The sequence below is a fragment of the Carassius auratus genome, linkage group LG28B (assembly GCF_003368295.1).
Source record: "Carassius auratus strain Wakin linkage group LG28B, ASM336829v1, whole genome shotgun sequence".
Taxonomy (NCBI): domain Eukaryota; kingdom Metazoa; phylum Chordata; class Actinopteri; order Cypriniformes; family Cyprinidae; genus Carassius; species Carassius auratus.
This window is the reverse complement of record NC_039293.1, coordinates 8,023,907-8,041,439: the sequence shown is the minus strand read 5'-3', so window position 1 is coordinate 8,041,439 and position 17,533 is coordinate 8,023,907. Positions and strand designations below refer to the sequence as shown.

The 17,533-nt window shown below is 39.6% G+C and overlaps 3 long non-coding RNA genes across 3 annotated transcripts; 2 read left to right on the top strand and 1 right to left on the bottom strand.

Moving 5' to 3' along the window:
- Nucleotides 1–428: 428 nt before the first annotated feature.
- LOC113067497 (uncharacterized) lies at nucleotides 429–13,008 on the top strand. Its single transcript, XR_003279374.1, has 4 exons — nucleotides 429–727; nucleotides 826–958; nucleotides 12,658–12,795; nucleotides 12,884–13,008. It is a non-coding gene; the product is annotated as an uncharacterized LOC113067497 (long non-coding RNA).
- LOC113067511 (uncharacterized) lies at nucleotides 6,140–11,544 on the bottom strand. The gene is made up of 3 exons (XR_003279391.1): nucleotides 11,499–11,544; nucleotides 6,283–6,437; nucleotides 6,140–6,170 (listed from the first exon to the last, which is right to left on the bottom strand). It is a non-coding gene; the product is annotated as an uncharacterized LOC113067511 (long non-coding RNA).
- Nucleotides 13,009–13,123: 115 nt separating the features above from the next.
- Nucleotides 13,124–14,032, top strand: LOC113067515 (uncharacterized). The gene is made up of 4 exons (XR_003279394.1): nucleotides 13,124–13,142; nucleotides 13,233–13,391; nucleotides 13,477–13,558; nucleotides 13,685–14,032. It is a non-coding gene; the product is annotated as an uncharacterized LOC113067515 (long non-coding RNA).
- The last annotated feature ends 3,501 nt before the right edge of the window (nucleotides 14,033–17,533 follow it).

Below are 17,533 nucleotides of genomic sequence, written 5' to 3'. Positions count from 1 at the left end.
TTGAGACACATAATCAATTAAAAGTAACTGTAGTTTGATCAGAGTATTTTCAAATGTCATATAATCTACAAATACTTATTTTTTCTACGTAATCCAGATTACAAGCAGTAAGCATCTTCAAGAAATGACACAATAACAGTACTATGGTGCATCTTTTTAAGAGCAAGTATGAATAAAGTACATTTGGTCATCTTTATGACCATCCAAATCCATCCACATTGCATGTTATTCGGTGGTCTGAAACCACTTTATACATTTACTCATTTGGTAGTTTATTTGTCAGTTTATTCATTAGTCAAGTGTATATTATGGATATGGAGTCAATATGGCCGAGGCGGTTGTCTTTGTTTTTATGTTGTAGATGTCAGAGCTCTGTAAGTTGCTTTCATAGTCATTGCATTTCATCATTGAGTCTTTCACGACTGCTGTGTAACTTGTGTAACTTGTGTAACTTGTCAGGATCTGCCTTGAACAATGCTAAAGGAAAGTATTACTCCTCATATTCTGCTGGAGGGAAAAGGGTGAACCTATATCTGTAGTTGTATGATAAAAATAGAAATCATACAGACAGAAAGTCAGTTACTAGCTGTTTCTGAACATGATCAAGTGTAAGTTGTGGTTAAAGAAATTCTCAGTCATCATTTATGTAAATCTCATTATTGTGTAATAGGCTTGTAAAGAGACTACAGAGATTACATGCACTTGTGAATTTGAGTGTTAGAAAACGGTAAGAATGAGCAGCAAAAGATAACAACTACAACTGTCATAATTTACACACAACCACTCAAGACTGTTCACACTTGTTTCTAAATGATGTGTTCAAAGCAAGTTCAGATCGAGCAGATGCACTGAATGATTGAGAAGCAACGGCTAAAAATCCACAGAGAAAGAGAAAGAGGAAGAGGAAGTCTGGATCCGTCAGAGCAGGAGGTTTTCTCCACGCATCAATAGTCCTCAGGTCAGACTCTCATACTGTTCAAGTGAAGAATAATGACATCACATACAAAATTCTGAACTATATTTGCAGTACATTCAGTAAACTATTCACCTTATAGTAGCGATTACTATACTTTAATGTAATTGCTCATTTTGTTGTAGCCAGTAATTACTGTACATGCTCTGGATGCTGTGTTGTCTGCATTGTTTCAAAACATAGTTTTAACTGCGGGTCAGATTTATATCACATCTCAAAAAAGCCTCGGACAGGACTTCAGCTTTTTTGACTGCACGACAGAGTAGCTTGGAAAGGGGATTCTACTTATTTTGTAAGCTGTTCATTAGGTATGCCTTTGTGTGTACATTGGAAGAAGTGAGAGGTCACATGAAGTTGAGATTATGTATAATGAGTTCACGAATAAATTAGACATTTTTATGCATCTATATCCATCTGCATGGACTCTGTTTGTACACATACCAAACTTGCTTTCTCCTATCATCAACGGCAACGGCATTGGAAAGTCAAAAAAACTTTGCTTCATTGGAAACAGGAGATCGTCTGGAGTAAAAGTCAACACGTTTGTTTCGACGGACAGTTGGAGGCTGTTTGGATAAAGTCTGTGTTTCTGCATGTGAGGATCGTCTCGTTAACACATCGTTTGGATTATATTTTCCCCGTGCTGATTTCATCATTGGATTTTGTGGCGAGTGGGGCGGGGCCGAGAGGTGTGGGAACGAGGGTTGGGGCGCAGGTGCAGCTCATCTTCAATCACTACACCTGGCCTCACTCCTCGTTCCCACGCCTCCCGGCCCCGCCCCACTCGCCACATACCCCCATCGCCCCTCGCAGGCCGGGGGGTACCCTCGAGACTGCGCTCTACTCCCCCCCCCCTTCCCTCCGGGGGGACCTGCAGGAACCTGGGGTAGGACAGTCGAGGAGAGAGAAAAGGAGATGGAAGGAGGAGCGACAGGGACGAGAGAGGGGAGAGAGGAAAAAAAATAAAATAAAATTCCGGTTCCCAGACGCACTGCTGCTCGGCCCTCCACCGGCTGGGTGATCTACTCCGCGGTGCCTGACGGTGGCACTGGACGGCCCTCGGTGGACGGTACGACACTCCTCCGCCGCCCGGTTTTGGGCAGCGGCAGGAGTCCCCCGTTCCATGCCCCCCCGGATTCCCTCGCGGAGGCAGCAGTCTCCGGCCCCCTGGCGAATGGTGCCGACTCCTCCGCTCCCTCACGGATGGCAGCCGCCCCTCCATATCGTGGGTGGCCGGCAGCGAGCTCGCCCGTCCCCGGCAACTCGCTCCAGCCCACCGCCTCGAGCGTCCCTGGCGGCACATACCTCGCCTGCTCGAGGGCACCGCGGATTCACCACAGCAGCGAGGGATCTTCAGCAGCGCGTCCCTCCTTCTCCCGGGTTTCGGCACCACTGTAATAATATTCAAACTCCATATACATCGGGAAGAAGGAGGCGGGAACTGGCGCAACCGACAAAACATAATTTTTAATATTCCAAAATAAACAAAACAGCACAAATAAAAACCAAAACATAAAATAATGTCCCAGGCCTGGTCCTCTCTCGTCCTTCACGGTCGTCGCTCCAGTTTTATATCCTTCCATCTCCTACGTGGAACTCGATACTGGCGGTGGGGCGCAGGTGCAGCTCATCTTCAATCACTACACCTGGCCTCACTCCTCGTTCCCACGCCTCTCGGCCCCGCCCCACTCGCCACAGATTTACGCTGCGCGCTCATCTGGCTGTTAAAGGGCTGATCGATTGGATCATAGGTACGTTGTTTCAGCATTAACATGGCCATGTGAAATTGTGTGCACACATTTGCGTAATTCCAATGCATTGGTTGCCAAAGCCCGACGAACACTGTTTGTGTATTTGAAGTGTATGTTTGTTCACAATTGTTTGTAAAATGGAAAATGAAACGTCTATGAATGTTAAGGGGTTTAATGAGTCAAAACAAGACATGCCTAATGTTGAAAATGAGTCTGAAAAAGAGAAAAGGCCTTTTAAATTAACAGCTAAGGGTTTAATGGAAAAACTTGACACTTTGCAAAAATTAAGAAAGGCTAAATTAAACAAGGCTCAGAAACTATGGGGTGTTTCATCCCAAGAAGGGATCATTGAGGGTTGTGTTTGACTGTGGGGCAACATACAAAGGAACCTCACTTAATAGTCAATTGTTGCAAGGCCCTAACCTTACCAATTCTTTGGTAGGTGTGCTGATGAGATTCAGGCAAGAGCCAGTAGCCTTCATGGCTGACATTGAAGCAATGTTTTATCAAGTTAAAGTGGTTGAAGAAGAGGTGGATTTACTTCAGTTCTTGTGGTGGCCTGATGGAAATTTGACAAGAGAGCCCATTGTATTTAGGATGACAGTTCATCTTTTTGGGGCGGTGTCTTCTCCAAGCTGTGCTTGTTATGCCTTGAGACAGACTGCAAAGGACAATCAAGCAGACTTTCCAGCTGAGGTAATTGACACCATCAACAATAACTTTTATGTAGATGACTGTCTGAAGAGTGTCTCTTCTGACGAAGTGGCCATCTCTATGGTTACAAATCTAACTGCTCTCTGTCAAAAGGGAGGTTTCTGTTTAACAAAATGGATCAGCAACAGTCGCAAAGTGTTGCAGTCAGTTCCTGAGGAACACCAAGCTAAGGATATACAGCAGCTAGATCTGGATCGAGATAAATTGCCTGTTGAGAGAGCTTTAGGTGTTCAGTGGAGTGTGGAAACCGATACCTTTCAATTCAAGACTTCATTAAAAAATCAACCATGCACTAGGAGAGGCATTTTATCGGTGGTAAGCTCAGTCTATGATCCTTTGGGCTTTCTGGCACCACTTCTTCTGCCTGCTAAAGTACTTTTGCAGGAGTTGTGTAGACAGGACTTGGGCTGGGATGACGCCATACCATCGATCCACCAGAAGAAATGTAATCATTGGATTCTGGATTTGGACGGAATAGCCGGATTCCAGGTGAACCAATGTTTTAAACCTTTGGAATTTGAATTGCCTTCCCACGCTTGTTTACATCACTTCGCTGATGCTTGTGAAGATGGATACGGCACAGTTTCATATATTATTCCAGAATAGTGTAAACCAGGTACACGTGGCTTTCTTGCTGGGCAAGGCTAGAGTAAAACCACTGAAACCGGTGACCATACCTCGTTTGGAACTTACAGCGGCTGTAGTTGCTGTAAAGGTTGACATCATGCTAAAGAGGGAGCTGCAAACTTCATTGGAAGATTCTGTCTTTTGGACTGATAGCATGACTGTCCTTAATTACATCAAGAATGAAGACAAACGGTTTCATACTTTCGTTGCTAATAGGGTGTCCTATATAAGAGACACTACACAACCTCAACAGTGGCGATACGTGCCCACTAAAGAAAATCCAGCAGATGATGCATCTCGTGGTTTGAAAGCAAAAGATTTTCTGAGCAATACCCGATGGATTGATGGTCCCAGTTTTCTCTGGAAGCCAAGTGATACATACTTTCCAACAAGTGATCTGATATCGTCTGATGACCCTGAGATTAAAAGGTTGAAAGTCAATGCTGTGGTTTTACAGAATGGACACAATGCCACAAGTCAACTTATTCATTTTTTCTCAGAATGGAAACGTTTGAAAGTTGCAGTTGCTTGGTATTTGAAACAGCAGAAACTTCTGATGGAGCTGAGACGTAAACGAAAGGAGCTATCTATGGAACAGACTGACAGTGTTGCTGTGGATGTAAGGTTACAGGAGTTTAAAGCATCTCTGGGCAGACAAAGTTTGACTGTGGAGGATCTTTCTATAGCTGAGAATGGCATAATTCTGTCAAAAAGAACAATTCCAAGAGGAAATTGCTAAGCTCAAGAGTAGAAATGTTGGTGTTAAAAGAAACAGTAATGTTTATAGTCTGGATCCTGTGTTGTGTGATGGATTGTTGCTAGTGGGGGGAAGACCTGGCAAATCAGCTATGCCAATTGAACTAAAACATCCCATCTTGTTGTCTAAAGATCAGCATGTGTCACATCTCATACTTCGAGACATTCATAAAGAGTTGGGTCATAGTGGCAGAAATCAGATGCATGTAAAAAAAAATCCCGTTGTTTCTACGGAAAAATACCGGCAGCTGTGGTTACCAGAACAAAACTGTAAAAATGACATCAAACCGTAAACATACTTACGGAGTTACATGTGAATTTTACATTTTAAACATGTATTTTTAACATTGGATTTCAGTAAAATTAACATCATTGTTACACTGAAGTGAACAAGTTTGTTGAGAAAATTTAACATTTTAAACATGTGAATTCAACATTGGGATTCCGTGATATCTATGTCACTACTATGCTAAACTGATGAGTTTGCTCAGTTAAATTTACATCCGGCTGTTTATTTAACATTATAATGTTGTATATAAATAGACACTTTCCTGTATTTTTTACATGTAATAATTGCTTATTGTGCATCAATAAATGATCAAATTAACAGGGAAATAAACAAAAAACTAATTTAAACTGGTAAAACAACAGTAAAACTTTGCATTTTAAATTGGGATGTCCTGTATATTATACATAAAATATCCATAATATGCTGTATTTTATGTTTTAATAATGAAGTTATATTGTGGTAAATTAAAAAAAATACATCTTGAAATAAGACAAGAGAGGAAAATATCTTTTGCAAAATGTATTTAATAGCCATCAAAATAGTTGTAAATAACGATGCATTTTTTCAAACTAAGTTTGAAAAGTTATTTTTTAACCAAGTTTAAAGTGCCAGGCGCACAACACCAACTCAGTATGGCATAAAACAATTGGCCCATTTTTTTCAAACGTATACAAGATGCAAAAAAGCTACATGTTTTTTTTTTTTTTTAACTATGACTGAATCCAAGTTGAAATACTCCAGAAGACCACCTTTAAGAGTTTAAAACAAATTACATAGTGCCTTAACCATAATACACATTGTGGATTTAACAAAGTGAAAACAGTACCTCTTCTCAAACAAACAGTCAGAGTCAACAGAAAGAGTCCATATTTGGGCTTAACGCCACTCGTGATCGGAGAGTTCCTGTATCAGGGTGAAGACTCGAGGGTTCAAGTTGAGAGAATTCTTGGAGTTTTTATTCGTTACTTTGGTTCCCTTTTCTTGGCTTATTGAGAAAACACCTGTAGACTAAAAGCATATTAAACATTTTCAGCATGTACCTAGTTGAGGAATAGCAGGACTGTCATAAGAACAAATTATTTAACAGGTTATATCAATAAGCTCTGCACTCACATGATGGATTCTATAAACAGTGCAATAAAATAAGATTGAAAAAATAAAAACAAACTTACCAGACAATAACAGTGGGTGTCAGAAGCACTTGCTCCAGTTGGACCTCTTCTGCCAGACATCTATCTTTTACATGGAGGAACATGGACTGCTCCTCAAAGTAGCTGAGCAGAAGCATCTCTAACACATCGTCTGAGCAGCCACTCTGCAGATGTCCCTGATGACAGGCAGAGAACAAATCTGACTCTTTAATGCAGTCACAGATTTTAGTGACTGTTTCATCGGCTCATATCATTATTTTTTTTTTAAACAAACTCCTAACTCCTGCACATTTTGCATTTCCTCAACAATAGTCTGTATGGCAGAGTCAGGAATCAGCAGCTGTCCTTGCAGTTTAAGGTAAAAGAGACAAATGTTTCTGAGATAATATTGACTATCATTCTCTGGCATATCAATGGCTGCACTAGCTGTTGGCATGGACTCATGTGTGTTTTCTGAATCATCTGTACTGGCAATGACAAATGGGGGCTGAGGGCGAGTTTCCCTGTAACCTACATGTTATCAATAACATCTAGTGAGCATGCTTTATGCTTCCTACACATGTGAGAAGTAAATTATTACTTTTTTTATAAACACGATTGTACAACCACTTGACATGACTTAAATATGATCGTTTGAGACAATAGTTCTTTCTCCGTGTGAAAATGGCGGGAACATAATGAAATGGCGCATTTTAAATCCGTAACAGCAAACGTTATTGGATCAGCTTGCGGTACAGGTGCATTGTGTACACGATAATAATGGCCATTCAAAGCGGAGTAAGTGGTAAATGTTTGACTACAGTTGACGCCAACACATTTGAAAAGACAACGGGGCTCATTCCTATGCACTCTGCAATGTAGTATATAGCCTCTTAAATGTATCCAATTCCAAATTATTTTTACAAAAGACGCAGGCGATCGTTTTTAGGATTTCAAGTGTTTGCCTTTGCTTTTCAGCTGACCGAAGTTTAAATTAAATTTTAAATTTAAAGTTATCACGCATTGATAGATATCTATTTAACGATAGATAACCATTAAGCTAAGTATTACATTAAAATTTAAAGACTAAAAGAAACATAAAGTATAATAATTATGGTTGGGACTGAACAGAAGCTTTACTTTGCACAGGCCTCAATAATTTTAATTCCTTATACACATAGGTTATAAATACAGTATGCTACAAACAAATCATAAATCGATGTTAGTGAAGGCACCATTCGGTTGTTTAGCCTGTGAAAATGACAATGCTCAAATTATTACTATTATTTTATCAATAGGCCTATGTAGAAAAACCAGTAGGCTAAGTACTACATTAAGATTTAAAGACTAAAATAAACATAAGACATACAGGGATTACTGAACAGAAGTATTACTTTGCATAATTTACATTTATTACGCACACACACACACACACACACACACACACACAGTAGGCTACAATATGCTACAAATAGCCTAAATTATAAAAACAATATTATTATAATTGTAGCCATATTTTTATATATAGTTTGGAGAGAGAAGCTGTTCAGATGTGACAAAAAATTGCATGCATCATTTCATCAATCATGCTAAAATTATCCTACAGTATAAACTTGTATAGTGACATACATTATTTGTATTTTTAAAAACAACAGACTAAAACTTTTTTTTTGTTTTAGTTTGTAGTTTTTACAATATTTACAAAATTGTTTTGTTATGAGTATTAAAGTATTTCTTTGTTTTTGATACCAATCATTTGTAATTTTAACAAATAATTCTGATTATTGTAACATATTGTTATTGTAAATATAACAAAATATTATGTTTAATAGTTTACAAAATTTAACTGTGAATTAAACAAAAACAATATGTTTTTGGGTTTACAATACTTTTCTGTAGGGATTTTACATAGTTTTTCTGTAAATTTCACGGTCATTTTTTACAGTGTGCTTTCCAAGCTCCGGTTTAAGTATTGGATTACAAATGCCAACTCCGTTGCCAGAAAGATAATTTCAAAGTGTGTCATCTGTAGACGTTATAAAGGGAAGTTGGGTGAACAGAAGATGGCAGACCTTCCAGTGGAAAGGATCATCCCTGACCTGCCACCTTTTATTAACGTTGGAGTGGATTTTTTCGGGCCCATTGAAGTGAAAAGGGGACGAAGTAAAGTGAAACGCTACGGAGTGATTTTTACTTGTATGGCAAGTAGAGCCGTCCATTTGGAAATGGCATACTCACTAGATACAGACTCGTGCATTAATCAATCAATCAATCAATCAATCACCTTTATTTATATAGTGCTTTAAACAAAATACATTGCGCCAAAGCACTGAACAACATTCATTTGGAAAACAGTGTCTCAATAATGCAAAATGATAGTTAAAGGCAGTTCATCATTGAATTCATTGATGTCATCTCTGTTCAGTTGAAACAGTGTCTGATTTTATTTGCAATCAAGTCAACGATATCGCTGTAGATGAAGTGACCCCAACTAAGCAAGCCAGAGGCGACAGCGGCAAGGAACCGAAACTCCATCGGTGACAGAATGGAGAAAAAAAAAAACCTTGGGAGAAACCAGGCTCAGTTGGGGGGCCAGTTCTCCTCTGACCAGACGAAACCAGTAGTTCAATTCCAGGCTGCAGCAAAAGTCAGATTGTGCAGAAGAATCATCTGTTTCCTGTGGTCTTGTCCTGGTGCTCCTCTGAGACAAGGTCTTTACAGGGGATCTGTATCTGGGCTCTAGTTGTCCTGGTCTCCGCTGTCTTTCAGGGCAGTAGAGGTCCTTTCTAGGTGCTGATCCACCATCTGGTCTGGATACGTACTGGATCCGGGTGACTGCAGTGACCCTCTGATCTGGACACAGACTGGATCTGGTGGCCACGGTGACCTCGGAACAAGAGAGAAACAGACAAATATTAGCGTAGATGCCATTCTTCTAATGATGTAGAAAGTACGGTGTTATGTGAAGTGTTCCGGTTCCAGTTTACCTAATTAATGCAGCCTAAAAATCCTTTAACGGATTTGGATATTAAAAGCATAGTAGTATGTTATGTGTATGCCAGGTTAAAGAGATGGGTCTTTAATCTAGATTTAAACTGCAAGAGTGTGTCTGCCTCCCGAACAACATTAATGCCTTACGCAGATTTGTCTGTCGTCGTGGACCGGTCATTCACATGAGGTCTTATAATGGGACAAATTTCATCGGAGCTGAGCGGGAGTTAAAGGAGGCTCTCACTGCATTAAACAATGAAAAGGTTCAAAGGGCTTTAAGGCAGAAGGGAGTTAAATGGAGCTTCAATCCTCCTACAGGCTCTCATTTCGGTGGAGTATGGGAGCGCATAATTCGAATGGTGAGACAAATTCTTTGTGCAGTTCTTCGGCAACAAACATTGGATGAAGAAGCTCTGCAGACTGTCTTGTGTGAAGTGGAAGCTATTTTGAACGATCGTCCGATCTCTAAACTATCCAATGATCCTAGTGATTTGGAAGCCCTTACGCCAAACCACATCCTGCTTATGAGAGGAAATCCTGCGTTACCACCTGGGTTGTTTGAAAGATCAGATCCGTATGCCAAAAAGAGATGGAGACAGGTGCAATATATTTCCAATCTCTTTTGGAAACGATGGGTACAGGAATACTTACCCTTGTTGCAAAAGCGACAAAAGTGGAATAAAGAACGAAGAAGTTTTTCTCCTGGAGACATTGTGATTATTGCTGATTCTACAGCACCACGGGGTTCATGGCTACTTGGAAGAGTTGTGTGGACCTACCCTGACAATAAGGGCTTGGTACGTTCAGCAAAAGTTCAAACTAAAAGTAACATCTTAGAACGTCCAATTAGCAAGCTTTGCCTTTTATTAGAAGCAGACTAAATTAGGGCATTCAATATTTTGAGTGTTTTATTGTCCTCTAAAGACATTGGTACAAAGTTTGAATTTGTATGCATGGCTCCATTTTGTAGGAATTTGTAATTGTTATGTAAATGTCATAATCAATTAAGGGGCCGGTGTGTAGGAGCCATTTTGGGGATGGTAAAGTTTTTGTCCACTGGGTGGTGCTGTGGCTATGTTTAATTAGAGCACCTGAGCAACATATGTATTGCCGTTGGTGGTTGAGAGGCAAACAGTTTTTTGACCGCACGACAGAGTAGCTTGGAAAGGGGATTCTACTTATTTTGTAAGCTGTTCATTAGGTATGCCTTTGTGTGTACATTGGAAGAAGTGAGAGGTCACATGAAGTTGAGATTATGTATAATGAGTTCACGAATAAATTAGACATTTTTATGCATCTATATCCATCTGCATGGACTCTGTTTGTACACGTACCAAACTTGCTTTCTCCTATCATCAACGGCAACGGCATTGGAAAGCCAATAGCCTACACTATTCTTTCAAAAACTCTAATTTCTACAAGTTTTTTCTCTTCCAAACACCAAGATCGATAACAACTGAAATCAAATTGACATCATCATTCAACGGATTTATTTTTCATAAAAACGTGATATTTCACATTCAAAGTCATACTGACCCCAAAGACTATAGTTTTAGGTTTACTCGAGAAATTGAGCTCCTGTTTCTCTCCATTTATAGCGAAATAGCTTTTTTTTTTTTTTTTTTTTTTTTTACATCTCGAATATCTGGCAACAATTTACATTAAACAACAGATACTTTTATATAACCTAAATGTTTCTATATTTGCATAGTGGGCAGTAAAATAAACACTCTTAACAAGTACGATGATCATTAAGATGCGATTTCAAATCCGCATTAGAACCTCATTCATGCGCGCTGCAGGCGTTCATGAACACAGTTATGAAATAAAAACGGCTAGTGTGTGACAGTGTAGAGAGACTGCATCCGAAAACTGAAAAATGCTGCCTTCGGAGGACGTACGCATTCCAAGGTAGGAAGGCATCGAGGCACGTCCGAATTCAGTGTTGGCTTCAGTTCCTGTCTCCTGAGATGCCTTCATCTGGCCGGTTTTTGAAGGCAGCACATGTATCCTTTGATATCCCACAATCCTGTGCATTCAATTCTCTGACAGTTAAGCCAAAAATAGCGTATGAAACTTGCAGTCGGTGGTCAGTTTGTGTGTAAATGTATGTTTCTGATCAACGTTTTCCACTTTTTGTGTCATTTATAGCGAGAAATTAAAGTTGCAGTAATTAAATATCCACATAGTAATCACCAGAGCTCTCTATATTTTGCCATTACGCTGCCTCAGAAGTCTGTCCAGAATCAGTTTCCTGAGGTTCCTACCTTCGTGCACCATGAGAAGACAGCGACGCAGCAAAGTCCCCTGTCCTTTCTGAGTTTTCTGATTCTCGGAATCTCCTTGTGCGTCACCCAAGCTTCGCCCCGCCTACAGTCCGCGATACGAAGTAGTTCCACCTGTAACTCGTTTTTATTAAACAAGTTAGTCTCTTTTTCCCCCATTACAATTAACATTGCAATTTAGTTATGCCTTACTGTAATATAGGGAACACAAAAATTTACTGATTGTCTCGATACGACATGGTTTTTTGCAGGCGGGAACGGCGCATGGATACATTCGGCAAAGGAAAACAATCCGCCTACTAATGCCCCAACAAGCCAATAGATCACACAGGCGCGTGCGTTTCTCACTCACACTCATTCAGACGCACAGCCGCACACACTGATTATCGTCAGTATTCACTCTGTTTCACAGCTACGGTGAGTGCTCTTGGATTACGATTTATTATAAAGATGGACGTTTTAATTTATATTGTTGTAATAGCTATTTAAATAGTAGCATAATATTTGCAGAATAGCTAACATGCTCAGTGATGTGAGTGTAAATAAAATGCCACAATAAGTTGTAACCTAGTTCTAGTTCCAGCAGTATAGTTGCAAACATGCTGAGAGAATAGTTTATAAGAGTCACGTTCATTCTGCATGTCCATTGTAGGGAATCACTGTTTTACATTGAATCATTATAATATAATACTTAGGTAAATAGGCTGATGATTTAGTTTATTCGCTGCGGTTGCGGTCTGCTGTCGGAGACGCTGGTTCGAATCCCGCTCGCTGCAACAGAGTGTTTTTAAATTTATGATCATTTTTAATAACAACTATGAGTATTTTATTCTTTCATGAACTGATTTAGTCAGAAAACGAGTCTGTTGTGGAACGGGTCTCTATGGAGAAATATTTTATTTGCCGTCGACTGTCAATAGAAAGCACTTCTGAATGTGAATCCATTTTTTTTTTTTTTTTTTAGATTATTGTTTGTCTAAAAGTCAAAACTTTTAAATATATTTTAAGTTATGGAACTGTGATGCTAACATTTTCGTCATTTTAAATTTACATCAATACACCGTTTCCACGTGTTTCTTCTTTCTAATTAAACACGTCTTATGCAATATAATTCAGTATTTTGCTCTGTGACTTTAAACAGCTTTTTCTGAGCTAAAACATGCGAAACATCAGTGTGAGGTGTGGAGAGATTGAGACTGACGGTGTGTTTGAGTTCAAACTTCCCTCTGATTCACTCAATCACACACTCGGAGACTGTGAGCAGAGCTGGTATCTACAGGTGAGAGTGTTTCTGAACTCAGACTGCTTCATTACACACACACACACACACACACACACACATGATCTGATGTGTTTGATTTGTTCAGGACGGGCGTCTGATAGCAGATCCATCAGATCCTCAAACACTGTTTGATCCTGTGACGGCTGTAAAATCTGATCGTCTCGTCACGTCTCGCTGTGTGAATCTGAATCATGAGATCATCTGTGATTCTGTTAGAGTAAATCAACTCAATCTCTATCTGCATTCATCTGTTTTCATATTTAATTCTTCATTAACATTATAAACTCTCTAATGCTTCTTTCTATCATTTCAGCATCATTTCAGACTGGACACCATCTTCAGAGGTGAGAGAAACACTTCAGTAAACTCTGTGTTGAACTGAATCTAGTGTGAATCTTCAAGTGAATCATGATGATTGTGAATCTGTTTTTCAGTGAGGAATGAAACTGCAGTGACTCCAAACTCAGGTGAGTTTCAGCTGATAAACGTCTGATTATTCACAGATCTGATTCACACTCACTCTTTTCTCTCATATTGACTCATATTTATCATCACTGTGTGTTTGTTGAATGAAGCATCTCTCCAGCACTCAGGTACAATATTCAGAGCGTTAAACCTCTTTCTAATTTTGATTAATCATTATCGATCATCTGATGTGATGTTTGATCACTTGTTTAGATCAGCTGTGGTGGCTTCTGGCTGTTTCCATCATCATTGTTCTGCTATTTCTCTGTTTCTTGCTGCGTAAAAGCATCTTCAGGTGAGACTGTCATCATCAATCCCCTCTTCAGTTTCTATTCGGTTCAGTTCAGCTTCATTTCACTAAATGATGTGAACAGTTTGGATCTGAAACAGATGTATGTTGAGTCGTGTGCTGTCTTTATAGGACACTGATGAAGGTCAGATCTGATGATCCTCATGCAGTGCAGGAATCTGAGCAGTTCAACGCTCCTGAGATTAAGGTTTAATCAACATCATGTCTGCTCAAAGCTGATTTCCAGAACCTTCACCGTCTCTGTTCCTCTCTGTTCAAACCAACACGACTGATGCTGAACACATCTGAACCAGTCCACACCATGAAACACCAAGACCCTCACCACAGACAACTGTTGTGTGTTTCTTCTGCTCGCTTTCTTTGATCTGGCTTTGAAATCAACCTGTCAGTTTAAAGGGGGGGTGAAATGCTCATTTTCACTCAATATCCTGTTAATCTTGAGTACCTATAGAGTAGTACTGCATCCTTCATAACTTCAAAAAGTCTTTAGTTTTATTATATTCATAAGAGAAAGATAGTCTGTACCGATTTTTCCCAGAAAAACACGAGCGTCTGTAGGCGTGACGTGTGGGCGGAGCTAAAGAATCACGAGCGCCAGGCTTTTACGTTGAGAGCATCTGGAAGCTGTGACATTACCGTGACGAAAAAACCAACCAAAACAAACCATGGCTTACAGTCAGATTCAGCGTATATTTATGATCCAGAATCAGATCCAGAGGCTGAAACTGAACAAGAGTCTCTATGTGGTATGTACTGAAACTGTATATATTTGCTTAGCGGTTTTGGAAAATGACTAAGTTCCACTTTGTCGTCTTTTTTTTTTTAAAGCTGTACATGTGGAAAGTGCAGTTTGATGACAACATCGCATGTTGTTTACTTGATGTGCTTACGCGCCGATAGCTAAGTTAATAACAGAGTTATTTGAAGCAGTTTTACTCACCGCCTGCGGTTCCAACACACGATCGTGACCCTTTTCCGTTGAGATTGCATTATCCTTAAGAAATAAACGATGTGCAAATCCGTCGTCAAACTGGGCCTTGTTTGTAAAACAAGCATCTTCGAAATGCAGGGAACAAACACAAACACTTGCTCAACTCCGTTGATGCTCTGTAAAAATAAACTCCATCCACTGGTCCCTTAATGCTGTTTCTCTTTTGGTAATCTGTGCAGGGTTGTCTTGCCCTGGCAACCAAAAACACACTTCTTTTGTGACATTTGGTGACGCTCTCGCTCTGATCAGTGAAGTCTGTTGTGCTCTCAGTGCTCTGCTATACGGGAGCACGCTCTTCCGGCAGAAGTGTCTCAGGACCCATATAAGGAAATTCCGCTCCATCTAACGTCACACAGAGCCATACTCGAAAAAAAACTTTCCGAAACTTGTGACAAACCGGAAGAGGTATTTTGGAACAGAAATACTCCTTCAAACAGTGTAAAAAACTCAGTATGCATGAAATAGCTTTTAACCCCCCCCCCCCCCCCCCCTTTAAATTAAAAGCATCTGCTTAAAGAGCAAATGCAACTGAAAACTTATCATTTTTAATGTTGTTTATTCACTAGTTCGTTGTTTCCTTCTTTCAAATGTAACCTTTCTGTTTTTTGTTTTTTATTAAACTCTTGCTATTTTTAAACTGTGCATATTAGTTTTGATTTTAAATGATGGTTTACCCCCAAATTATAATTGTGGTTCAAAACTGTATGATTTACTTTCTTGTATAAAAAGCTACAACTCTTTCTTACATTTCAGCCAGGAAAAGAAGATTTGATAAAGGTCAATATTAATTTAAATTGTCCAAATCTAAGTTGTGGGACAACACCAGTCCTTAAGGATTCATTCATTATGTTAAGCACTGCTGGACACAAATGCTCAAAACAAGACTTAGACAAACTGGGGACCAAGTATACAAGAAGTAGATTTTATATCTGAAACAATGTAACAAGTGAGGCAACATTAGAAAACAGGACACACACAGAGAGACGTCTGCACAGTAGCACGAGAGATATAGGACACTTCCCCAGTCATCTCAAAGGTTACAGCTGAGTGGAAACAGTTAATAGAAGCTAGAAATTGGTGTTTCATAAGGTTTAAATATGGTTATTTCTCTTACACAAACACATTGCTTCACGTCAGAAGGCCTTTATTGACACCCCAGAACTGTGTGAAGCACTTTCTATGATGGAGTTATGCACTTTATTTGCTTCACAATTTCAACTCCATTCACTACCATTATAAAGCTTGGTACATTTTAATATAACCCTGATTGTGTTCTTGCAGTTGAGTACATCATTGGGTATCCTTTTAATCTCTAGTAGACATGAGCAGAAATCTCTTACGACTAGCCCATTCTGTGTTTTAATTATTTTAACATTATTGTTATTATCCTTATTATTATTCACAAATATTCCACAGTTTGACATTTTAATGGCTTGAATGATTTTTTAAACGAAGTTTGCATCAGTCATCAGTCAAGTGTTTGTAATCAATCAAATTGTAATTCACGTTTGTAAATCTCCCGACTTCAGATCTAAAAGAAACCCGGCTATGTTTTATCAATCAATCAATCAATCACCTTTATTTATATAGTGCATTAAACAAAATACATTGCGTCAAAGCACTGAACAACATTCATTTGGAAAACAGTGTCTCAATAATGCTAAGTGATAGTTAAAGGCAGTTCATCATTGAATTCAGTGATGTCATCTCTGTTCAGTTGAAACAGTGTCTGATTTTATTTGCAATCAAGTCAATGATATCGCTGTAGATGAAGTGACCCCAACTAAGCAAGCCAGAGGCGACAGCGGCAAGGAACCGAAACTCCATCGGTGACAGAATGGAGAAAAAAACCTTGGGAGAAACCAGGCTCAGTTGGGGTCAGTTCTCCTCTGACCAGACGAAACCAGTAGTTCAATTCCAGGCTGCAGCAAAGTCAGATTGTGCAGAAGAATCATCTGTTTCCTGTGGTCTTGTCCTGGTGCTCCTCTGAGACAAGGTCTTTACAGGGGATCTGTATCTGGGGCTCTAGTTGTCCTGGTCTCCGCTGTCTTTCAGGGATGTAGAGGTCCTTTCTAGGTGCTGATCCACCATCTGGTCTGGATTCGTACTGGATCCGGGTGACTGCAGTGACCCTCTGATCTGGACACAGACTGGATCTGGTGGCCACGGTGACCTCGGAACAAGAGAGAAAACAGACAAATATTAGCGTAGATGCCATTCTTCTAATGATGTAGCAAGTACATCGGGTGTTATGTGAAGTGTTTCCGGTTCCGGTTCCCCTAATTAATGCAGCCTAAAAATCCTTTAACGGATTTGGATATTAAAAGCATATTAGTATGTTATGTGTAAGCCAGGTTAAAGAGATGGGTCTTTAATCTAGATTTAAACTGCAAGAGTGTGTCTGCCTCCCGAACAATGTTAGGTAGGTTATTCCAGAGTTTAGGCGCCAAATAGGAAAAGGATCTGCCGCCCGCAGTTGATTTTGATATTCTAGGTATTATCAAATTGCCTGAGTTTTGAGAACGTAGCGGACGTAGAGGATTATAATGTAAAAGGAGCTCATTCAAATACTGAGGTGCTATGAAAGGCAGTTTTCATGAAAGGCAAAATTTGCTATATAGACCAAAATTACTATTTTATACTAGGCTGTATACAACTTCTTTGTTGGCTTGGGAGTGGAAGGTTGCAACTCGGTCTCAACACCAGATAGTTAAGATCCAGTCCTGAAAAATATCCAATTTGTTTGGTATCTGAACAAATAGTCAGTAGGGTTGTCGATAACCAAAATCGATTAAAGGGGTAGTTCACCGAAAAATGAAAATTATGTCATTAATGACTCACTCTCATGTAGTTCCAAACCCGTAAGACCAGAAAGGTAAGAAAAGCATCACAGTAGTCCATGTGACATCAGAGGGTCTGTTAGAATATTTTGAAGCATCGAAAATACATTTTGGTCCAAAAATAGAAAA